This window comes from Ranitomeya variabilis, chromosome 4, assembly GCF_051348905.1.
Source record: "Ranitomeya variabilis isolate aRanVar5 chromosome 4, aRanVar5.hap1, whole genome shotgun sequence".
NCBI classification, from domain to species: Eukaryota; Metazoa; Chordata; class Amphibia; order Anura; family Dendrobatidae; genus Ranitomeya; species Ranitomeya variabilis.
This window is the reverse complement of record NC_135235.1, coordinates 297,276,442-297,302,645: the sequence shown is the minus strand read 5'-3', so window position 1 is coordinate 297,302,645 and position 26,204 is coordinate 297,276,442.

Sequence of the window (26,204 nt, the reverse complement as noted above, 5' to 3'; positions counted from 1 at the left end):
TTGCTGATGAAATTCTTAGAGTTGTAGTTTCTGTGGACTCTAATTGTGTTGTTGATTGTACATGTTCTGCTACAGTTGTTGACACATCTTTCAATGTTGATGAATCAGAAGTTTGAATAGATTTAGAAGTAGCAATTGATGCATCTGATGCTTGTGAAGCAACTGATGTCTCCATAGTTGAAGTTGGTAAAGTTGAAGACATCAATGTTTCTGGTGTCATGGTTGAAGTTTCTGTGGTAGATGAAAAACGTGATGTTTCTGTTGATGTCCCAGTCACATCAGAAGTGCTTGTGATAGGTTCCTTGGAAGCCGTTGTTAGTGGTGTTTCTGTTGCAGCTAAAGCCACGGTAGATTGAAGCATACTGGTGGAGGAGTGAGATGCATCAAAAGAACGTGACGTTTGTGTCAATGTGGAGGATACGATTGATTCTGTAGATTGTGAACCTTCTGTTGATGATGTCTCTGTGCCCTCAGTATATTGGGGCATTTCAGTTATTGATGGAGATGCTGAAGGATTGAAAGAACTTGAGATTTCTACAGTTAATGAGGGCTGTGCCATTGTTGTAGAGTGTAAAGACAGTGGTTCCGTTGATGTCTCTTCTGTGTGGGTTGCAGTGGAAAGCTGTCCTTTGCTTGGTGATGAAATTCTTAAAGTTGTAGTTTCTGTGGACTCTAATTGTGTTGTTGATTGTACTTGTTCTGTTACAGTTGTTGACACGACTTTCAATGTTGATAAATCAGAAGTTTGAATAGATTTAGAAGTAGCAATTGATGCATCTGATGCTTGTGAAGCAACTGATGTCTCCATAGTTGAAGTTGGTAAAGTTGAAGACATCAATGTTTCTGGTGTTATGGTTGATGTTTCTGTGGTAGATGAAAAATGTGATGTTTCTGTTGATGTCCCAGTCACATCAGAAGAGCTTGTGACAGGTTCCTTGGATGACGTTGCTAGTGGTGTTTCTGTTGCAGCTGAAGCCACAGTAGATTGAAGAATACTGGTGGAGGAGTGAGATGTATCAAGAGAACTTGACGTTTCTGCTAATGGGGAGGATCCGATTGATTCTCTAGATTGTGAAAGTTCTGTTGAGGATGTCTCTGTGCCCTCAGTATATTGGGGTGTTTCTGTTATTGATGGAGATGTGGAAGGATTGAAAGCAGTTGAGACTTTTACAGTTGTTAAGGGCTGTGCCATTGTTGTAGACTGTAAAGACAGTGGTTCAGTTGATGTCTCTTCTGTGTGGGTTGCAGTAGAAAGCTGGCCTTTGCTTGGTGATGAAATTCTTAGAGTTGTAGTTTCTGTGGACTCTAATTGTGTTGTTGATTGTACATTTTCTGTTACACTTGTTGACATGTCTTTCAATGTTGATATATCAGAAGTTTGAATAGGTTTAGAAGTAGCAATTGATGATGCATCTGATGCTTGTGAAGCACCAGATGTCTCCATAGTTGACGTTGGTAAAGTTGAAGACATCAATATTTCTGGTGTTATGGTTGATGTTTCTGTGGTAGAAGAAAAATGTGATGTTTCTGTTGATGCCCCAGTCACATCAGAAGTGCTTTTGATAGGTTCATTGGATGACATTGCTAGTGGTGTTTCTGTTGCAGCTGAAGCCATGGTAGATTGAATCATACTGGTGGAGGAGTGAGATGTGTCCAAAGAACTTGACGTTTGTGCTAATGGGGAGGATCCGATTGATTCTGTAGATTGTGAACGTTCTGTTGATGATGTCTCTGTGCCCTCAGTATATTGGGGCATTTCAGTTATTGATGGAGATGTTGAAGGATTGAAAGCATTTGAGACTTTTACGGTTGTTGAGAGCTGTGCCATTGTTGTAGAGTGTAAAGATGTTGGTTCAGTTGATGTCTCTTCTGTGTGGGTTGCAGTAGAAAGCTGTCCTTTGCTTGGTGATGAAATTGTTAGAGTTGTAGTTTCTGTGGACTCTAATTGTGTTGTTGATTGTACATGTTCTGCTACAGTTGTTGACACATCTTTCAATGTTGATGAATCAGAAGTTTGAATAGATTTAGAAATAGCAATTGATGATGCATCTGATGCTTGTGAAGCAACCGATGTCTCCATAGTTGACGTTGGTAAAGTTGAAGACATCAATGTTTCTGGTGTAATGGTTGAAGTTTCTGTGGTAGATGAAAAACGTGATGTTTCTGTTGATGTCCCAGTCACATCAGAAGTGCTTGTGACAGGTTCCTTGGATGACGTTGTTTGTGGTGTTTCTGTTGCAGCTGAAGCCACGGTAGATTGAAGCATACTGGTCGAGGAGTGAGATGTATCAAGAGAACTTGACGTTTGTGCTGATGGAGAGGATCCGATTGATTCTGTAGATTGTGAACGTTCTGTTGATGATGTCTCTGTGCCCTCAGTATATTGGGGCGTTTCATTTATGGATGGAGAAGTTGAAGGATTGAAAGCAGTTGAGACTTTTACTGTTGTTGAGGGCTGTGTCATTGTTGTAGAGTGTAAAGACTGTGATTCAGTTGATGTATCTTCTGTGTGGGATGCAGTGGAAAGCTGTCCTTTGCTTGGTGATGAAATTCTTAGAGTTGTAGTTTCTGTGGACTCTAATTGTGTTGTTGATTGTACATGTTCTGCTACAGTTGTTGACACATCTTTCAATGTTGATGAATCAGAAGTTTGAATAGATTTAGAAGTAGCAATTGATGCATCTGATGCTTGTGAAGCAACTGATGTCTCCATAGTTGAAGTTGGTAAAGTTGAAGACATCAATGTTTCTGGTGTCATGGTTGAAGTTTCTGTGGTAGATGAAAAACGTGATGTTTCTGTTGATGCTCCAGTCACATCAGAAGTGCTTGTGATAGGTTCCTTGGAAGCCGTTGTTAGTGGTGTTTCTGTTGCAGCTAAAGCCACGGTAGATTGAAGCATACTGGTGGAGGAGTGAGATGCATCAAAAGAACGTGACGTTTGTGTCAATGTGGAGGATACGATTGATTCTGTAGATTGTGAACCTTCTGTTGATGATGTCTCTGTGCCCTCAGTATATTGGGGCATTTCAGTTATTGATGGAGATGCTGAAGGATTGAAAGAACTTGAGATTTCTACAGTTAATGAGGGCTGTGCCATTGTTGTAGAGTGTAAAGACAGTGGTTCCGTTGATGTCTCTTCTGTGTGGGTTGCAGTGGAAAGCTGTCCTTTGCTTGGTGATGAAATTCTTAAAGTTGTAGTTTCTGTGGACTCTAATTGTGTTGTTGATTGTACTTGTTCTGTTACAGTTGTTGACACGACTTTCAATGTTGATAAATCAGAAGTTTGAATAGATTTAGAAGTAGCAATTGATGCATCTGATGCTTGTGAAGCAAATGATGTCTCCATAGTTGAAGTTGGTAAAGTTGAAGACATCAATGTTTCTGGTGTTATGGTTGATGTTTCTGTGGTAGATGAAAAATGTGATGTTTCTGTTGATGTCCCAGTCACATCAGAAGTGCTTGTGACAGGTTCCTTGGATGACGTTGCTAGTGGTGTTTCTGTTGCAGCTGAAGCCACAGTAGATTGAAGAATACTGGTGGAGGAGTGAGATGTATCAAGAGAACTTGACGTTTCTGCTAATGGGGAGGATCCGATTGATTCTCTAGATTGTGAAAGTTCTGTTGAGGATGTCTCTGTGCCCTCAGTATATTGGGGTGTTTCTGTTATTGATGGAGATGTGGAAGGATTGAAAGCAGTTGAGACTTTTACAGTTGTTAAGGGCTGTGCCATTGTTGTAGACTGTAAAGACAGTGGTTCAGTTGATGTCTCTTCTGTGTGGGTTGCAGTAGAAAGCTGGCCTTTGCTTGGTGATGAAATTCTTAGAGTTGTAGTTTCTGTGGACTCTAATTGTGTTGTTGATTGTACATTTTCTGTTATACTTGTTGACATGTCTTTCAATGTTGATATATCAGAAGTTTGAATAGGTTTAGAAGTAGCAATTGATGATGCATCTGATGCTTGTGAAGCACCAGATGTCTCCATAGTTGACGTTGCTAAAGTTGAAGACATCAATATTTCTGGTGTTATGGTTGATGTTTCTGTGGTAGAAGAAAAATGTGATGTTTCTGTTGATGCCCCAGTCACATCAGAAGTGCTTTTGATAGGTTCATTGGATGACATTGCTAGTGGTGTTTCTGTTGCAGCTGAAGCCATGGTAGATCGAATCATACTGGTGGAGGAGTGAGATGTATCCAAAGAACTTGACGTTTGTGCTAATGGGGAGGATCCGATTGATTCTGTAGATTGTGAACGTTCTGTTGATGATGTCTCTGTGCCCTCAGTATATTGGGGCATTTCAGTTATTGATGGAGATGTTGAAGGATTGAAAGCAGTTGAGACTTTTACGGTTGTTGAGAGCTGTGCCATTGTTGTAGACTGTAAAGATGTTGGTTCAGTTGATGTCTCTTCTGTGTGGGTTGCAGTAGAAAGCTGTCCTTTGCTTGGTGATGAAATTGTTAGAGTTGTAGTTCCTGTGGACTCTAATTGTGTTGTTGATTGTACATGTTCTGCTACAGTTGTTGACACATCTTTTAATGTTGATGAATCAGAAGTTTGAATAGATTTAGAAATAGAAATTGATGATGCATCTGATGCTTGTGAAGCAACCGATGTCTCCATAGTTGACGTTGGTAAAGTTGAAGACATCAATGTTTCTGGTGTAATGGTTGAAGTTTCTGTGGTAGATGAAAAACGTGATGTTTCTGTTGATGCTCCAGTCACATCAGAAGTGCTTGTGATAGGTTCCTTGGAAGCCGTTGTTAGTGGTGTTTCTGTTGCAGCTAAAGGCACGGTAGATTGAAGCATACTGGTGGAAAAGTGAGATGCATCAAAAGAACGTGACGTTTGTGTCAATGTGGAGGATACGATTGATTCTGTAGATTGTGAACGTTCTGTTGATGATGTCTCTGTGCCCTCAGTATATTGGGGCATTTCAGTTATTGATGGAGATGCTGAAGGATTGAAAGAACTTGAGATTTCTATAGTTGATGAGGGCTGTGCCATTGTTGTAGATTGTAAAGGCAGTTGTTCCGTTGATGTCTCTTCTGTGTGGGTTGCAGTGGAAAGCTGTCCTTTGCTTGGTGATGAAATTCTTAGAGTTGTAGTTTCTGTGGACTCTAATTGTGTTGTTGATTGTACTTGTTCTGTTACAGTTGTTGACATGACTTTCAATGTTGATGAATCAGAAGTTTGAATAGATTTAGAAGTAGCAATTGATGCATCTGATGCTTGTGCAGCAACTGATGTCTCCATAGTTGAAGTTGGTAAAGTTGAAGACATCAATGTTTTTGGTGTTATGGCTGATGTTTCTGTGGTAGATGAAAAATGTGATGTTTCTGTTGATGTCCCAGTCACATCAGAAGTGCTTGTGACAGGTTCCTTGGATGACGTTGTTAGTGGTGTTTCTGTTGCAGCTGAAGCCACGGTAGATTGAAGCATACTGGTGGAGGAGTGAGATGTATCAAGAGAACTTGACGATTGTGCTAATGGGGAGGATCCGATTGATTCTCTAGATTGTGAAAGTTCTGTTGAGGATGTCTCTGTGCCCTCAGTATATTGGGGTGTTTCTGTTATTGATGGAGATGTGGAAGGATTGAAAGCAGTTGAGACTTTTACAGTTGTTAAGGGTTGTGCCATTGTTGTAGACTGTAAAGACAGTGGTTCAGTTGATGTCTCTTCTGTGTGGGTTGCAGTAGAAAGCTGGCCTTTGCTTGGTGATGAAATTCTTAGAGTTGTAGTTTCTGTGGACTCTAATTGTGTTGTTGATTGTACATTTTCTGTTACACTTGTTGACATGTCTTTCAATGTTGATAAATCAGAAGTTTGAATAGGTTTAGAAGTAGCAATTGATGATGCATCTGATGCTTGTGAAGCACCAGATGTCTCCATAGTTGACGTTGGTAAAGTTGAAGACATCAATGTTTCTGGTGTTATGGTTGATGTTTCTGTGGTAGAAGAAAAATGTGATGTTTCTGTTGATGCCCCAGTCACATCAGAAGTGCTTTTGATAGGTTCATTGGATGACATTGCTAGTGGTGTTTTTGTTGCAGCTGAAGCCATGGTAGATCGAATCATACTGGTGGAGGAGTGAGATGTATCCAAAGAACTTGACGTTTGTGCTAATGGGGAGGATCCGATTGATTCTGTAGATTGTGAATGTTCTGTTGATGATGTCTCTGTGCCCTCAGTATATTGGGGTGTTTCAGTTATTGATGGAGATATTGAAGGATTGAAAGCAGTTGAGACTTTTACGGTTGTTGAGAGCTGTGCCACTGTTGTAGACTGTAAAGATGTTGGTTCAGTTGATGTCTCTTCTGTGTAGGTTGCAGTAGAAAGCTGTCCTTTGCTTGGTGATGAAATTGTTAGAGTTGTAGTTTCTGTGGACTCTAATTGTGTTGTTGATTGTACATGTTCTGCTACAGTTGTTGACACATCTTTCAATGTTGCTGAATCAGAAGTTTGAATAGATTTAGAAGTAGCAATTGATGATGCATCTGATGCTTGTGAAGCAACTGATGTCTCCATAGTTGACGTTGGTAAAGTTGAAGACATCAATGTTTCTGGTGTAATGGTTGAAGTTTCTGTGGTAGATGAAAAACGTGATGTTTCTGTAGATGCTCCAGTCACATCAGAAGTGCTTGTGATAGGTTCCTTGGAAGCCGTTGTTAGTGGTGTTTCTGTTGCAGCTAAAGCCACGGTAGATTGAAGCATACTGGTGGAGGAGTGAGATGCATCAAAAGAAGGTGATGTTTGTGTCAATGTGGAGAATACGATTGATTCTGTAGATTGTGAACGTTCTGTTGATGATGTCTCTGTGCCCTCAGTATATTGGGGCATTTCAGTTATTGATGGAGATGCTGAAGGATTGAAAGAACTTGAGATTTCTGTAGTTGATGAGGGCTGTGCCATTGTTGTAGAGTGTAAAGACAGTGGTTCCGTTGATGTCTCTTCTGTGTGGGTTGCAGTGGAAAGCTGTCCTTTGCTTGGTGATGAAATTCTTAGAGTTGTAGTTTCTGTGGACTCTAATTGTGTTGTTGATTGTACTTGTTCTGCTACAGTTGTTGACAAGACTTTCAATGTTGATGAATCAGAAGTTTGAATAGATTTAGAAGTAGCAATTGATGCATCGGATGCTTGTGAAGCAACTGATGTCTCCATAGTTGAAGTTGGTAAAGTTGAAGACATCAATGTTTCTGGTGTTATGGTTGATGTTTCTGTGGTAGAATGGAAATGTGATGTTTCTGTTGCTGTCCCAGTCACATCAGAAGTGCTTGTGATAGGTTCCTTGGATGACGTTGCTAGTGGTGTTTCTGTTGCAGGGGAAGGCACGGTAGTTTGAGGCAAACTGGTGGAGGAGTGAGATGTATCCAAAGAACTTGACGTTTGTGCTAATGGGGAGGATCCGATTGATTCTGTAGATTGTGAGCGTTCTGTTGATGATGTGTCTGTGCCCTCAGTATATTGGGGCGTTTCAGTTATTGATGGAGATGTTGAAGGATTAAAAGCAGTTGAGATTTTTACTGTTGTAGAGGGCTGTGTCATTGTTGTAGAGTGTAAAGACAGTGGTTCCGTTGATGTCTCTTCTGTGTGGGTTGCAGTGGAAAGCTGTCCTTTGCTTGTTGATGAAATTCTTAGAGTTGTAGTTTCTGTGGACTCTAATTGTGTTGTTGATTGTACATGTTCTGTTACAGTTGATGACATGTCTTTCAATGTTGATGAATCAGAAGTTTGAATAGATTTAGAAGTAGCAATTGATGATGCATCTGATGCTTGTGAAGCAACTGATGTGTCCATAGTTGAAGTTGGTAAAGATGAAGACATCAATGTTTCTGGTGTAATGGTTGAAGTTTCTGTGGTAGATGAAAAACGTGATGTTTCTGTTGATGTCCCAGTCACATCAGAAGTGCTTGTGACAGGTTCCTTGGATGACGTTGTTAGTGGTGTTTCTGTTGCAGCTGAAGCCACGGTAGATTGAAGCATACTGGTGGAGGAGTGAGATGTATCAAGAGAACTTGACGTTTGTGCTAATGGGGAGGATCCGATTGATTCTGTAGATTGTGAACGTTCTGTTGATGATGTCTCTGTGCCCTCAGTATATTGGGGCGTTTCAGTTATTGATGGAGATATTGAAGGATTGAAAGCAGTTGAGACTTTTACGGTTGTTGAGAGCTGTGCCATTGTTGTAGACTGTAAAGATGTTGGTTCAGTCGATGTCTCTTCTGTGTGGGTTGCAGTAGAAAGCTGGCCTTTGCTTGGTGATGAAATTCTTAGAGTTGTGGTTTCTGTGGACTCTAATTGTGTTGTTGATTGTACATGTTCTGCTACAGTTGTTGACACATCTTTCAATGTTGATGAATCAGAAGTTTGAATAGATTTAGAAGTAGCAATTGATGATGCATCTGATGCTTGTGAAGCAACTGATGTCTCCATAGTTGACGTTGGTAAAGTTGAAGACATCAATGTTTCTGGTGTAATGGTTGAAGTTTCTGTGGTAGATGAAAAACGTGATGTTTCTGTTGATGCTCCAGTCACATCAGAAGTGCTTGTGATAGGTTCCTTGGAAGCCGTTGTTAGTGGTGTTTCTGTTGCAGCTAAAGCCACGGTAGATTGAAGCATACTGGTGGAGGAGTGAGATGCATCAAAAGAAGGTGATGTTTGTGTCAATGTGGAGGATACGATTGATTCTGTAGATTGTGAACGTTCTGTTGATGATGTCTCTGTGCCCTCAGTATATTGGGGCATTTCAGTTATTGATGGAGATGCTGAAGGATTGAAAGAACTTGAGATTTCTGTAGTTGATGAGGGCTGTGCCATTGTTGTAGAGTGTAAAGACAGTGGTTCCGTTGATGTCTCTTCTGTGTGGGTTGCAGTGGAAAGCTGTCCTTTGCTTGGTGATGAAATTCTTAGAGTTGTAGTTTCTGTGGACTCTAATTGTGTTGTTGATTGTACTTGTTCTGTTACAGTTGTTGACACGACTTTCAATGTTGATGAATCAGAAGTTTGAATAGAGTTAGAAGTATCAATTGATGCATCTGATGCTTGTGAAGCAACTGATGTCTCCATAGTTGAAGTTGGTAAAGTTGAAGACATCAATGTTTCTGGTGTTATGGTTGATGTTTCTGTGGTAGATGAAAAATGTGATGTTTCTGTTGATGTCCCAGTCACATCAGAAGTGCTTGTGACAGGTTCCTTGGATGACGTTGCTAGTGGTGTTTCTGTTGCAGCTGAAGCCACAGTAGATTGAAGCATACTGGTGGAGGAGTGAGATGTATCAAGAGAACTTGACGTTTGTGCTAATGGGGAGGATCCGATTGATTCTGTAGATTGTGAATGTTCTGTTGATGATGTCTCTGTGCCCTCAGTATATTGGGGCGTTTCAGTTATGGATGGAGAAGTTGAAGGATTGAAAGTAGTTGAGACTTTTACTGTTGTTGAGGGCTGTGTCATTGTTGTAGAGTGTGAAGACTGTGATTCAGTTGATGTATCTTCTGTGTGGGATCCAGTGGAAAGCTGTCCTTTGCTTGTTGATGAAATTTTTAGAGTTGTAGTTTCTGTGGACTCTAATTGTGTTGTTGATTGTACATGTTCTGCTACAGTTGTTGACACATCTTTCAATGTTGATGAATCAGAAGTTTGAATAGATTTAGAAGTAGCAATTGATGCATCTGATGCTTGTGAAGCAACTGATGTCTCCATAGTTGAAGTTGGTAAAGTTGAAGACATCAATGTTTCTGGTGTAATGGTTGAAGTTTCTGTGGTAGATGAAAAACGTGATGTTTCTGTTGATGCTCCAGTCACATCAGAAGTGCTTGTGATAGGTTCCTTGGAAGCCGTTGTTAGTGGTGTTTCTGTTGCAGCTAAAGCCATGGTAGATTGAAGCATACTGGTGAAGGAGTGAGATGCATCAAAAGAACGTGACGTTTGTGTCAATGTGGAAGATACGATTGATTCTGTAGATTGTGAACGTTCTGTTGATGATGTCTCTGTGCCCTCAGTATATTGGGGCATTTCTGTTATTGATGGAGATGCTGAAGGATTGAAAGAACTTGAGATTTCTACTGTTAATGAGGGCTGTGCCATTGTTGAAGAGTGTAAAGACAGTGGTTCCGTTGATGTCTCTTCTGTGTGGGTTGCAGTGGAAAGCTGTCCTTTGCTTGGTGATGAAATTCTTAGAGTTGTAGTTTCTGTGGACTCTAATTGTGTTGTTGATTGTACTTGTTCTGTTACAGTTGTTGACACGACTTTCAATGTTGATGAATCAGAAGTTTGAATAGAGTTAGAAGTAGCAATTGATGCATCTGATGCTTGTGAAGCAACTGATGTCTCCATAGTTGAAGTTGGTAAAGTTGAAGACATCAATGTTTCTGGTGTTATGGTTGATGTTTCTGTGGTAGATGAAAAATGTGATGTTTCTGTTGATGTCCCAGTCACATCAGAAGTGCTTGTGACAGGTTCCTTGGATGACGTTGCTAGTGGTGTTTCTGTTGCAGCTGAAGCCACAGTAGATTGAAGCATACTGGTGGAGGAGTGAGATGTATCAAGAGAACTTGACGTTTGAGCTAATGGGGAGGATCCGATTGATTCTCTAGATTGTGAAAGTTCTGTTGAGGATATCTCTGTGCCCTCAGTATATTGGGGTGTTTCTGTTATTGATGGAGATGTGGAAGGATTGAAAGCAGTTGAAACTTTTACAGTTGTTAAGGGCTCTGCCATTGTTGTAGACTGTAAAGACAGTTGTTCAGTTGATGTCTCTTCTGTGTGGGTTGCAGTAGAAAGTTGGCCTTTGCTTGGTGATGAAATTCTTAGAGTTGTAGCTTCTGTGGACTCTAATTGTGTTGTTGATTGTACATTTTCTGTTACACTTGTTGACATGTCTTTCAATGTTGATGAATCAGAAGTTTGAATAGATTTAGAAGTAGCAATTGATGCATCTGATGCTTGTGAAGCAACTGATGTCTCCATAGTTGAAGTTGGTAAAGTTGAAGATGTCAATGTTTCTGGTGTTATGGTTGATGTTTCTGTGGTAGATGAAAAATGTGATGTTTCTGTTGATGTCCCAGTCACATCAGAAGTGCTTGTGACAGGTTCCTTGGATGACGTTGCTAGTGGTGTTTCTGTTGCAGGGGAAGGCACGGTAGTTTGAGGCAAACTGGTGGAGGAGTGAGATGTATCCAAAGAACTTGACGTTTGTGCTAATGGTGAGGATCCGATTGATTCTGTAGATTGTGAGTGTTCTGTTGATGATGTCTCTGTGCCCTCAGTATATTGGGACGTTTCAGTTATTGATGGAGATGTTGAAGGATTGAAAGCAGTTGAGACTTTTACTGTTGTAGAGGGCTGTGTCATTGTTGTAGAGTGTAAAGACTGTGATTCATTTGATGTCTCTTCTGTGTGGGTTGCAGTGGAAAGCTGTCCTTTGCTTGTTGATGAAATTCTTAGAGTTGTAGTTTCTGTGGACTCTAATTGTGTTGTTGATTGTACTTGTTCTGTTACAGTTGTTGACACGACTTTCAATGTTGATGAATCAGAAGTTTGAATAGAGTTAGAAGTATCAATTGATGCATCTGATGCTTGTGAAGCAACTGATGTCTCCATAGTTGAAGTTGGTAAAGTTGAAGATATCAATGTTTCTTGTGTTATGGTTGATGTTTCTGTGGTAGATGAAAAATGTGATGTTTCTGTTGATGTCCCAGTCACATCAGAAGTGCTTGTGACAGGTTCCTTGGATGACGTTGCTAGTGGTGTTTCTGTTGCAGGGGAAGGCACGGTAGTTTGAGGCAAACTGGTGGAGGAGTGAGATGTATCCAAAGAACTTGACGTTTGTGCTAATGGGGAGGATCCGATTGATTCTGTAGATTGTGAGTGTTCTGTTGATGATGTCTCTGTGCCCTCAGTATATTGGGACGTTTCAGTTATTGATGGAGATGTTGAAGGATTGAAAGCAGTTGAGACTTTTACTGTTGTAGAGGGCTGTGTCATTGTTGTAGAGTGTAAAGACTGTGGTTCATTTGATGTCTCTTCTGTGTGGGTTGCAGTGGAAAGCTGTCCTTTGCTTGTTGATGAAATTCTTAGAGTTGTAGTTTCTGTGGACTCTAATTGTGTTGTTGATTGTACATGTTCTGTTACAGTTGATGACACGTCTTTCAATGTTGATAAATCAGAAGTTTGAATAGGTTTAGAAGTAGCAATTAATGATGCATCTGATGCTTGTGAAGCACCAGATGTCTCCATAGTTGACGTTGGTAAAGTTGGAGACATCAATGTTTCTGGTGTTATGGTTGATGTTTCTCTGGTAGATGAAAAATGTGATGTTTCTGTTGATGCCCCAGTCACATCAGAAGTGCTTGTGATAGGTTCCTTGGATGACGTTGCTAGTGGTGTTTCTGTTGCAACTGAAGCCACAGTAGATTGAAGCATACTGTTGGAGGAGTGAGATGTATCAAAAGTACTTGACGTTTGTGCTAATGGGGAGGATCCGATTGATTCTGTAGATTGTGAACGTTCTGTTGATGATATCTCTGTGCTCTCAGTATATTGGGGTGTTTCTGTTATTGATGGAGATGTGGAAGGATTGAAAGCAGTTGAGACTTTTACAGTTGTTAAGGGCTGTGCCATTGTTGTAGACTGTAAAGACAGTGGTTTAGTTGATGTCTCTTCTGTGTGGGTTGCAGTAGAAATCAATGTTTCTGGTGTTATGGTTGATGTTTCTCTGGTAGATGAAAAATGTGATGTTTCGGTTGATGCCCCAGTCACATCAGAAGTGCTTGTGATAGGTTCCTTGGATGAAGTTGTTAGTAGTGTTTCTGTTGCATTTGAAGCCACGGTAGTTTTAGACATACTGTTGTAGGAGTGAGATGAATCAATGGAACTTGACGTTTGTGCTAATGGAGAGGATGCAATTGATTCTGTAAATTGTGAACGTTCTGTTGATGATGCCTCTGTTCCCTCAGTATATCGTTGCAATTTAGTTATTGATGAAGATGCAGAAGATCCAGTAGTAATTGTGACTTTTATAGTTGATTTTTCAGACACAGCTGATGGTGATGATGATTCCACATCGTAGCTAGATGATTCTGTGATGTGTGATGAGGTAGTTTGCTCTTGAGTGCTGCTTGATACTTCGGTTATTGCAGCTGTGAAAAGAGATGAAGTGCTGTGAGTTGTGGTTGAACTATAAGTTGTCTGACTTTGTGCAGAATTCTCAGAGCTCACTGCGAAAGGATTTCTTTCTGTGTTCTCACTTATTCTTGTGGTTTTCAAAGAACTTCTTGCTGTTATTGTAATGGATGATGTGTTTGCTTTTTCAGTGTCAGAAGGGATTGGTGAATTTATGGAGGTAGTTGTCCATGAGTCCAAATAAGTTGTTAAGCTTTTATTGGAAGTTGCGCTGGCTGATTTATCACTGCTTGTAGTATCTATCAAGGGATCAGTTGTATTTGCTTTTTCTGATGTGGTTATATTTTCTGTTTCAGAAGTTGTTGTGGCTTCTGTCGATAGAAAATAGATTATTAGTTTGTGAGATTATTACATTGTTATTTATTTTATTGATCGTGATTATCTCACATTTACTCATTATATTTTTCTATTAGATCACATATTTTTCCATTTGGAATTGTTTTTTAAATAATGCTTTTGTGCCTAGATATTGCTGTTTGATACCGGTTTTGGTGTCTCATGGGGTTCCTTTGATTCTGTACCACATTATACTTCCAATATGTTCATTGCTCAGCAGCTTATCTTGAACATGTGTGAACTTATTCTTATTAGTGCTTAGGACCGCTAATATGAACTTGTGAAACTCTGTAGAGGAGGAGTAACTTCCTAACATCACTGACCTAATTACGTACAGGTCCTATGAGTCAACTACGGGGGGGGGGGGGTACAATGTGTATGCAACTGAAGCATCTACACATGGAACATTTTTTATTGTTATCACTTATTATTATAATTTGAAAATGTGCCATATTTTTAAACTTTTAGAAGTGAAATCTAATTTTAAAGCACCTCCCAGCATTTTTTTATTTCATCTATGGGTCGGTGCCACTAATCTTAGATCCCTGACTTTAGTATTATACATCCCACCAGCAGTCTTCAGCTCTTCTCTTTGCTGTTACGGTACCGCCCTGTCATCTTGTGACCTCAATTTCTGACTGAAAGTAAGAGGTAATGGCGGTTATAAGCTCTCAAAGTAAGTTTATGAGGATCCTTGACTTGTTCTGGCTCTCATAGACTTACATTGAGTTATGACTTCCACACAATCTCTTGAAGTCTGAACGGAGCGTTGCCGATAAAAGACTGCGGCTGGCGAGTATGAGACAAAGGAGCTTAAATTAGTGGCACCACTCCAGAGCTGCAATAGAAAAAAAAACTCAGGAGTGGTGCTTTATTGGTGAGACAAACCCTTTTATTTCAGTGCAAAATTATTTTTTTATGTTAGATAACACAAAAAAAATTCTTCAATGGAAGTCTTCAGAGGCTGGATAGACATCTGTCTGCAATGGTTTAGTGAATCCTGCATTGAGGGTTGGTCACGATGACCTTGGACGTACCTTCCAACTATAACATTCTATGATTCCATGATTTACAGTGGTATAGCATGAGAAAAATTCAACTGCGACATGGCCTCATATTATACTCAACCCACAGGTATCTCTACCACAAGTAAAAGATGTTAGACCCTTAGGGTATGTGCACACGTCAGGATTTCTTCAGGATTTTTTTTTTTTGCGGATTTCCCCGATAAAAACTCTATAATACAGCATAAAAAACGCATACATTATGCATCCTATCATTGAGAATGCATTCCGCATTTTTTGTGCAAATGTTGCGTTTTTTTCCGCAAAAAAAACGCAATCCGGAAAAAGAAGCAACATGTTCATTATTTTTGCGGATTTTTTGCGGATTTCCCATGAAATTGGAGTGTCAGGAAAAAAACGCAAAAATTCTGCAAAAAATCAGCAAAAAAAGCGCACAAAAAATGCGTAAAAAACGCATGCGGGTTTCTGGCAGAAATGTCCGGATTTTGTCAGGAAAATTTCTGCAAGAAATCCTTACATGTGCACATACCCTTAAAGCGACACTCCACCCTGGGACTCAGAAGTAATATGACATTTTGTCATATTGATAGTCACCCTACCCCATGTCTTATGTTTGCCTCTTGCTGCCTCATCTGCTTAGAAAAATGATCTGGTCCTCCTGCATCCATGATGGCTTCTAAAGTGGCTCTGGGGAACATAAAAGGTAGGGACTAGGCATGGTTCAGGGTTACCATTGTGCTTCCCATGTCACTCCAGTGGCTATCTTTTATGCAGGAAGGTCAGAACGTTGGTCTCAATGGCGGAGGCTGAGGAAAACAATTGGAGGCCACAAGGTTGTATAATTATACATGACAAATATGTAGTCACTTTACAGTGCCAGGGTAGAGGGTCGCTATAATACAGGGGCTACAAGGCCCTTTGGCACAGTCTCATCTTATGACTTCCAAGATGTGGATAATTTTCTTCAGCCAGTGTGGCTGCTTTGCCCAGAAATGGCTCTAGTCCCAGCAACATAAAGAATTAGGGTAAGGTCATGCACTGGAATAAAAAAACAAAGATTAAGTTATCAGTAGATCACAAGAACCAAGTATCACATGTATATCAGGGATTTTACACCCTGGAAAATGAATGATTAGATGCCCTAGACTGGACGAGAAGTAATTATAGCATGTATCAGTGATCACTAGGAACTACCTGTATGATGATATTTTAGCTGTAATTTTAAGTGGTTTTAGTGGTCATGTAATGCAGCTTCTTCTTTGAGAAATGTGCTTTACAGACATAAGACAGTCATCACAAGCAGGAGCCAGATATAAGTCAGAGGAAATGAAAACTTTTCTAGGTCCCATTACAAATAATGGCCATAACCCATAACCCACACATAAACAACACAATCAATCAATGGGTTATCTGGGTCATAAAATAAATGGCCTGTCCTTGGGATAAGCCAATACAATTATAACAGCAAGGGTCTGAACTGTTAGAAAGGGCCACCCCATTACTCTGAGTTGGACTTCACTGATCATATACAGATGGTCAGTTAACCCCTATAATTGTTTAAAGCATAACCGTCGGTATAATTTTTTCTTACATAAATCCATAGTACAGATAAAAATAAGAAACTGCTTCTTTCTCATACTGGCGTGATCAGCCATTCTCAAAATTCTCAATTCACGGGTACAATCTGCCTTCAGAGAATACAAAGTGTCCCATTACTGAGTTAGGACATGACATTTGGTGCTCATAAAGTTCAATGGAACTTGCAGCAGAATCTCTGCGTCTGTTTCTAGCTCCTCTCCTCTCCATAGAATTTTACAAGCACTAACTTGTCATTTTGTATCTCAGTAATGTGAAATCTGTCTTTGCTAAATACAGATTTTACCTGTGAATTGAGAATAAATGATGAATCCAGGAGGCAAGAAAAGCAGATTTCTCTGACAAGATGTACTACAAAGTTGTTTATCTTTATGTGTACTATTGACTTATTATATAAATATTAAAATGGGGGTTATGCTTTAATTTACCCTAATTAATCTATAACAATCTGGAGGCACCTGAGTGTGGATTGAAAATAAGAATCTCTGCTAGCAACCAGAAAAAAAAACACGTTTTCCTATAGATGCACAAAATGAGGATACATGCACTTATTATTAGGCCGGCGTCACACTGGCGTATTGCATCTGATGTGATGCGAGATCATCGGATGCGATATGCTAATGACACTCGGTCCTGCTCGCAGCAGAGCAGGAGCCGAGTGTCATGCGTCTGTGCTCCGATTCTCTCGCACAGGGAGGATCGGAGCACAGCTGCGGAGGAGGCGGAGAAATTAATTTCTCCATCTCCTCCATTGCTGGGGTCAGCTTATAACGCACAGCACTCGGATGATATCCAAGTGGTGTGCGCTGTCTCACTCGCACCCATAGGCTTATATGGGTGCGAGTGAGCCGAGAGTTTTCCTCGGTCCGAGACAATCGCAGCATGCTGCGATTGTCTCGGACCGAGGAAAATGGCCGACAAAAAGTCGGCTTGTGGGAGCTGCCCCATAGCTGAACATTGGTCCGAGTGCAATGCGATTTTTTATCGCATTGCACTCGGCCGTTTAAAACTCCAGTGTGACGCCGGCCTTACTCTTATCTTACACATGTGATCCCAAAACCTAATATATGTAAAATAATAAAAACAAAGCTGTGATAAATCTCTTTGCTTCACTTTCAGTACCAGGTGGTCCTTTTTGTACTCCCTGCTTCTTGTTTCAGTCTGACCTATGATATATTAGAAGACGTTAGTATTATAATATTTTTCTTCCATACTGTGAAACTGACTAAAGACCTTTAGATACTACTATTCATTAGACTTGTTGTAGTACTGACTGATGACCTCCAGGTGCCACTGTTCTTTATTGTAGTACTGACTGATGACCTCCAGGTGCCACTGTTCTTTATACTCACTATAGTACTGACTGTCGGCTTTCAGGTATAGTGTTCCCTGCCTCATACTACATGCAAAGTCTAACAAAAATTGTAAAACCAAAGATATCTAAACAAGCACAGATCTTACTATATTGTGTTCAGCTTTCTACTATTTCTGGACACTGGATATTAACCAATTCACTAGCCTGGACTACCAGGCATGCAGATAATAACCTTGCCATATGCGATGGTATAGACTGTGTATACCTAAGGAATAAATCTATTCCTGATCATTATATACTTCTGTTCTGCATTTTTCCCCACTTTCACCGCTGCAGGCTCTTTCGCTAATTTTCAATTCTCTCAGAACACAGGGATTCCAACTTCTTTCTTTCTCTGTGTAGCACATGCTCAGTTAATGGCATCAGCATTATGGGGAGACTATGGAGCAGCTCAGCTGTGTGGCTGTGAATCCAGCTCTGGGATGAGCTACATCATTTACTAATCTCAGCACTGATCTATCTATCTTGTCTGCCTCTGCTTGTTTTCTCATCCTGCTCCTCACTCCTCACCTCTTCCTAGCTCTATATAATATATTAGCCTCTGTAAACTAGCACCTCAGTGTGCTGGTGTTCTGTCTTCAGTTGAGTTTAGGAAGAATGAAGATGGAAAATGTGGCTCATAAGTGGAGTAAGAAGCTGAATTCGCTGATAAGATATATTACAAAGTTTATTATATTCAGTTGTACTATTGATTTATACAAATTCTGTTTTAGAGAAATGCAGCTTTTAAAATGTATGCTAAGAAGCCTCAAGTCCAGAAGGGTGGGCACTGCACTATCAGCTCTCCTGCCCTCTCTCGCTTTTCCCTGCCCACTGTAATGCCTGCTGCAGGGCAGTAGCACACAACCTCCACCAGGAGGTGCAGGTGAAGGAAAACAGGTACAGTCACAGTGAAATCACAGCAGGCCGAAGCCACTAGGTGGCGAAAGAGTAGTCAGAAAAATCTGGGTCAGCAATAGAGAGGGAGCAAAGTACCAGAGGTCACAGCAATACACGTGGTCAGACACAAGCCAAAGAAGTCAGAGCTGATTGGGAGTAGAAAAGCCAGAGATACAAGACAGTCAAACAGGTCAGAGGACAAGCCGAGTCAAGTATCAAGGGGTAAACAACACGAAGTGCGAGTACTACAACGAGCGAAGTCACAGGGGAACACAGGAATGGGACCTAGGTAAACGGGCAGAGGACAAATCAGGGTATAATGGGTCAGCTGCTCAAGCCAGAGACAGGAACTATAACTGACACTGCTAGCAGGTAATAGCGGACTGAAATAGCCAGACAGATCCCAAAACGAGACAAGGAAGATTAACCCCTGCATGACCATCCCAGGGAGAGAATAATCAGAAACAAACCCTGGACTAGATCATGACACCCATTGCCTGCTGACATTTGATGGACAGGTCCCTCATGTATCAGTGCCTCCCCTGCCCGAGATTTTCTGCAGGCACTGTCAGGGGTCATCTCTTCAAAGAGGGCTATGCGTGAGCAGGACAACCTTGTGAGAGACGGCCTTTTGATCTGCGCATACCTGGCCACTCTGATTTCTCAGTAACGGAGGAACGGACTGGCCATGCAATGATTTCTCTGGACTTGTATTTGAAAGAGCTACATGCACAAATAAATAGTTTGGGTGGGTGAAGTAGTGAAGTCTGTACAGGTATGATTTTTATTCGGGTTTCGTCCCTTATACGAATGTATAAATGGTGTAATTTTTTGGGGGGTGATAGAATACCTTTGACCACAAGGGAGCCGGAGATTAAAACACACTACACTCTAACCAGTACCAGGAAAGGGCAATATAATAACCCTTTCGCTATCAGTATCACTATCAGGAAAGGTGACATTGGCACCTTCATTAACCTAGCTCAACTGGAAAACTGACCTTTAGTAGCCAAGACCACCTGCACCACTCTGCTCATTAGGTACGTTAGCATTAACGTCTTCACTGCATCATTAAGAGTCCCATCTAGTACTCCAGAAAACTACAGTGACTGCAGACTTGTTATTTTAGACTGGACAACCCCTTTAATATAGTTCCCCTACCACAGGCTACATTTTACATCATGTTTCTTGTTTTGCCTAGGTGGCAGAATATAACCACACTGCGCTTGCTCTGCTGTGATTCTAATTTATTTGCAGCTAATCAAAGATAATGACATAGAACTGCCATATCACACTACAGTCTCAGTGTATTTGGGATGTTGCAGCTTCAGACTTCCTCCCCTGTCTCCTGCTTGTGATACATTTCTACTTGTCAGTTATTCAAAGCAAGAGACGTGGGAGACGACTAATCAGTGCATGGGCACAATATATAACTCACTACCCAGGACAGTGATAGTGCCAATATTCCTGTCCCAATATAGGCTTAAGCTGTATGCCTAAGATCTCAACCAGGTATATAATAGGTCGCCCATAATCATCCAGAATGGCAAAGTATGCTCATTTAACACTGCAAATTACTACACTTAGTATATAGGGATATAACAAATATATGATTACAGGTTAATATATGATTACTGGTTATCGTGCGTTATTGTTTGGTTTATCCTTCATGTATTTGTGTCTGTAATGTTATGCCTCTATATCATTTTGTGATTTGAGATATTATCCCTATGGACAAGAGACACTGTATATTTGTATCTAGTGATAAGCACTTTATCTATGTGTCATGCTGCTTCATGTAATATATGTCTAGGGGTGGTGGTTACTGGTCCTGTATTCAGGCCTCTTTTAAATGATTTATTATGTATTTGTCTTCTTGAGGTGTAATTCAAGTTTTTGATGTTTTGTATATTCTATGGGTGTGCATACCGTCATTGGCCTAGTCTTTTTCTCTTTTGCGCTTATACAATTGGAATATCCATGACTCCTTACGTAATTGTGCCGCGCACAACCTGTTCACGTGAGCGACCAATCCTTCAACTCGCCCTTACCTTTTGCCCATGGTGTTACACAAGGAGCGCCTCTTGTTTTTTATCCATCTACAATGTATGGATGGGACTGAACTGGGTTTAAATAAGTTACAGAGGACAGGGAGGTACACGTTATACTGCCGGAGGGTTATACGTGCCACAATTTCAGCCAACCACACCAAATTAGTACAAGCCAATAGCGCCCTCAATTGACGGCACCATCCTCTGCCCCTCACTTCTTACTTATTCCCTGCTCCTCAGACTGAATATGTAGTAACTGGCAGGGGTATGTGAGCGTCCTACGATGGCTCAGATGTATCTTTGAAGTTCTCCATTCTAGGCAACAGAAAATTAATGGCACTATCTTATTAGTAGACGTGGTTATTTTTTTCGACACCACACGGGCGGCCCTAATTAGACAAGCATTATGAATTTACATGTTTCTGCTTGACCCTTCCCTTCTCTTGCTTTATGGACTGTTCATCTTGGCATCCACAGAGTACATTTAGGAAACCATGAAAAAAGTATTCAAATATATCATCGTCTTTAATGTTCACACTTTTGTTCTGTTGCCCATAATCATATCTTTATCAAGGTTTAATTGCATGGGGTCCGTTGGATTAAAAGTGAGGTTCTTTTCATCATATTTCCGCAAATATGGGAAATAGGTAGCCGTCAATTTCGGTAGCTTCCTAGCTCGGGCGCCCTGCCTCCTCTGTGCATCGCGAGACACGGCGTCCATTACGCTCTGCACGCTACAAGATGGCCAATCGTCACGTGTTTTTTTTTTCTTGAATGTATCAGAAATAAACGGTTATGTTATTTAGAACATGAAAAATAAAACTAAACTTGCCAGAAGAGAATTTCTGAAACTTATGTTGACAAAACTCATAATAAGAGCTCATAAAAGTATGAGAGCCGAAATTTCCACCTTGCCATGTTTCCTGAAAAGACGACTCGAAGACACCAACAGTTCTGTCATAGGTTAATATAATTTGTGTGTGAGATCTAGTGACTGAAAAAACAAATGTGATATTACATCTCCAAAATGTTGAGAACGTTTTGCAACCTTTTAGTGGTTTATGTGACTTTGTACGCTTAAAAGTATTAAAAAAAAAAAAAGATTAAAGCTAGAAAAAAAAGAACGTTTTTGTTTTTGGGCTAAATGTATTAGCCTCGTGTGCCATTTTGAAGACTTTTGCACTCAAAATGTCAACAAAGATATATATGTATATGAAAACCGCAAATGCTTAATCGGGTAACAGGACGTGTCGTTAGGCAAGACAAATCTACTGTTCAAATGGAATTATGTAAAAGTAGAACAATGGTAATAATACTTCTCCGCTAGATTTCTAAAACTTAATATGGACAAAACAAAATTAATCATCTTTCCCCATCTCTCGCGACCCCCCCCCCCCCCAACGGACCTATCCATTACAGTAAATGGCTGATCACTCTCCCCAGTCCCACAAGCTCGCTGCCTTGGGGTAATCCTTGACACTGATCTCTCTTTCAAAGCACATATCCAAGCCCTTTCCACTTCCTGCCGACTTCAACTCAAAAATATTTCATGGATCCGTACATTCCTAATCCAAGAATCTGCAAAAACCCTAGTCCATGCCCTCATCATCTCCTGCCTTGACTACTGCAACCTCCTGCTCTGTGGTCTCCCCTCTAACACTCTGCACCCCTCCAATCTATTCTAAACTCAGCTGCCCGACTAATCCACCTGTCCCCCCGCTATTCCCCGGCCTCTCCCCTCTGTCAATCCTTGCACTGGCTCCCCATTGCCCAGAAACTCCAGTACAAAACCCTAACCATGACATACAAAGCCATCCACAACCTGTCTCCTCCATACATCTGTGACCTCATCTCCCGGTACTTACCTACATGCAAGCTCTGATCCTCACAAGATCTCCTCTCTACCACAACACATCAGACTCTCACCTACCATCGAAACCTTCAAAAAGAACCTGAAGACCCACCTCTTCCGACAAGCCTACAACCTGCAGTAACCACCGATCAATCAAACCACTGCACAACCAGCTCTATCCTCACCTACTGTATCCTCACCCATCCCTTGTAGCTTGTGAGTCCTCGTGGGCAGGGTCCTCTCTCCTCCTGTACCAGTCGTGACTTGTATTGTTTAAGATTATTGTACTTGTTTTTATTATGTATACCCCTCCTCACATGTAAAGCGCCATGGAATAAATGGCGCTATAATAATAATAATAATAATAATACTCTTGGATATTTGACATGGCGCCCCCAGGGGTTCTTCCTTGTCAGAACTTTCACCTAATGGCCACATATACACAGTGGCTCAGTCCTATGGCCCTGCATTCTCTTGTACAGTGAGTTCTGCTATTGAATTGCCAGTCAATAAGAAGCAAAGCCCATTAGTCACAGTGCAGAGAGGCTACAAAGAGCATCATCTCCCTCTGGGGGTCCGACACATTTGTACATTACACAGTCAGCTCATTGATTCCAGTCGGCACTGTGTAATAATTAATTTTCCCTGCAATGATTTACACACTTATGGTCAGGCTTTCCCACCTATCATAGAAGATTTTCAGGGGATGGAACAGCAGAATTTTCTGGTATTACCTTACTACTATCCAAACCTAGTAAAAATTAATTTTTGACAACCCCTTTAAGACTCCCTGTGCATTACATGTGATGAAATTCTGCAACCCATCATAATCAATATTCCTACATTAGTCTCACATTGTTCAGGAGAAATATTTTTTGCACACAGAAGAACAGTCTTTGACCGCCCCATCACCTGCTAACGATATCTCCATTTGTGGAATTTGCCTATGTAAAATTATAATAATGTGGGTTAGTACTAGCGTGCGGTTAACATGGGCAATGATATCATTACTAATCCATTTACCTCTATGAACACTACTAGCAGTAATAATATAGCAGACTATTATGGCAGGTGTGCAGGGAATACTGTAATCCAATACTAAGTCTTAAGAGGAAATAGTTCTACATCGAGAGTTGAGTTTCCGAGAGTATTCAGTCTAATACTTGGCAGGAACAACTCTTTTTTGAAGATAGAAAAGAGGGGTTTTCTGCACACACAACATCTTTGAATATAAGTAAAATAAAAGTTAAGTCGTTTTCATATTTCACTCTATAAGCTTTTATTAAATTACATGTCTCAATTTAAAGAAGATGTCCTCTTTGGACAACCTCTACTTTAAGTTCACTTCACGATCAGATCACGAGGTGTCGAAACCCTCAACAATCAGCTGTAAGCTGTGTGGGAACCTAGCAGAAAGTGTTCAGTTTCACTGCAGCACTCCCAGAGGATAAATTAGGTATTACACTGTGGTGATTCAAATGAGTGAGTTGTGTGATACCAGACAGGACAGGTCCTCCATAGTGAGATACTTTTTGGAACCTGTCACCACTCTGATAAGAGAAGTTTGAGTCCCATAAAGCTCTTTCATTTTGGAAATCATTGGTGGTCCGAGATGACAGATTTCACCAATGTGATGGCATACATCTATGATATAAGAGAGGATCATGTTGACGCAATTTCCCCTTTTGTCTCTAGGGTCACTATCAGGTGTCTATGATGGCATCAGAGCTACATCTAATCTCCTGGAGAAATGCTGAATAAGTTGCAGCGATTGGACTACGGCTGGGACACCACATCCAATGTTTGCAATGTAGAGCAGATCCAGAATGACTTCTGTAGGGCGATGTTCTGTCACACACTGTAAAACCAATGTCAATACGGACACTAGGTGAGGTTTATCACAGATCAGAGGTCTGGCATTGCTATGTAACTGCTCCTCCGTGAGGTCATTGTGACAGGAGAGAGGACATAGGGGTACAATTACACAGGGCAAACACTTAAAACTAAGGGAACACCTCCCCAAAAACTGGAACGTGTTATACTTAGTGCAGGGCCTAGGGGGCAATGCACGACACGGCCATTCTCTATTTGTGGCACCGTTCCTTGTAAGGCCCTACTGTGCAGGAATGGGTTATATAATGGCGTGTTCACCACATTCTGATTCGTTTTTTCTTTTTTTTCCTTTAACAGATCTCGAGTGGCATTATCACAGCCATTGTTTGGCACCATAGGTAACGATAGGGCTGGCACTAATATTAGCTGCACTGAGGCTGCCACAGTTATGGATGTTGTCATTGAAATGAGGTGCACTGTGGCTGACATTGATAATGGAGTGCACCATGGCTGGTATCAAAATGGGGTGCACTGTGGCTGACATTGGAATAGTGTGCACTGTGGCTGGTATCAGAATGGGGTGCACTGTGGCTGGTATCAGAATGGGGTGCACTGTGGCTGACATTGGGATGGAGTGCACTGTGGCTGGTATCAGAATGGGGTGCACTGTGGCTGGTATCAGAATGGGGTGCACTGTGGCTGACATTGGAATGGAGTGCACTGTGGCTGGTATCAGAATGGGGTGCACTGTGGCTGGTATTGGAATGGGATGCACTGTGGCTGACATTGGAATGGGGTGCACTGTGGCTGACATTGATAATGGAGTGCACCATGGCTGGTATCAAAATGGGGTGCACTGTGGCTGACATTGGAATAGTGTGCACTGTGGCTGGTATCAGAATGGGGTGCACTGTGGCTGACATTGGAATAGTGTGCACTGTGGCTGGTATCAGAATGGGGTGCACTGTGGCTGACATTGGAATGGGGTGCACTATGGCTGACATTGGAATGGGGTGCACTGTGGCTGACATTGGAATAGTGTGCACTGTGGCTGGTATCAGAATGGGGTGCACTGTGGCTGACATTGGAATAGTGTGCACTGTGGCTGGTATCAGAATGGGGTGCACTGTGGCTGGTATTGGAATGGGGTGCACTGTGGCTGACATTGGAATGGGGTGCACTGTGGCTGGTATTGGAATGGGGTGCACTGTGGCTGACATTGGAATGGGGTGCACTGTGGCTGACATTGATAATGGGGTGCACCATGGCTAGTATCAAAATGGGGTGCACTGTGGCTGACATTGGGATGGAGTGCACTGTGGCTGACATTGATAATGGGGTGCACCATGGCTGGTATCAAAATGGGGTGCACTGTGGCTGGTATCAGAATGGGATGTACTGTGGCTGACATTGGGATGGAGTGCACTGTGGCTGGTATCAGAATGGGGTGCACTGTGCCTGGTATCGGAATGGGGTGCACTGTGGCTGACATTGGAATGGGGTGCACTATGGCTGACATTGATAATGGAGTGCACCATGGCTGGTATCAAAATGGGGTGCACTGTGGCTGACATTGGAATAGTGTGCACTGTGGCTGGTATCAGAATGGGATGCACTGTGGCTGACATTGGAATGGAGTGCACTGTGGCTGGTATCAGAATGGGGTGCACTGTGCCTGGTATCGGAATGGGGTGCACTGTGGCTGACATTGGAATGGGGTGCACTGTGGCTGACATTCGAATGGGGTGCACTGTGGCTAACATTGATAATGGGGTGCACCGTGGCTGGCATTGGAATGGGGTGCACTGTGGCTGTCATTGATAATGGGGTGCACTATAGCTGGCATTGATAATGGGGTGCACTATATCTCTGCATTGGAATGAGGTGCACTATGGCTGGCATTGATAATGGGGTGCACTATGGCTGGCATTGATATTCAGGGCACTCTTTATGTGATTGTTATGAGAGTCCTGTAGAGGCAGACAGGCAGTGACCACTGTCAGAACATTGCTCCCATGTGCCCCACATACTGAATTGCTGACACCCTTTATTTAGTTGCTCAGCCCTATATGAATGACGTGTG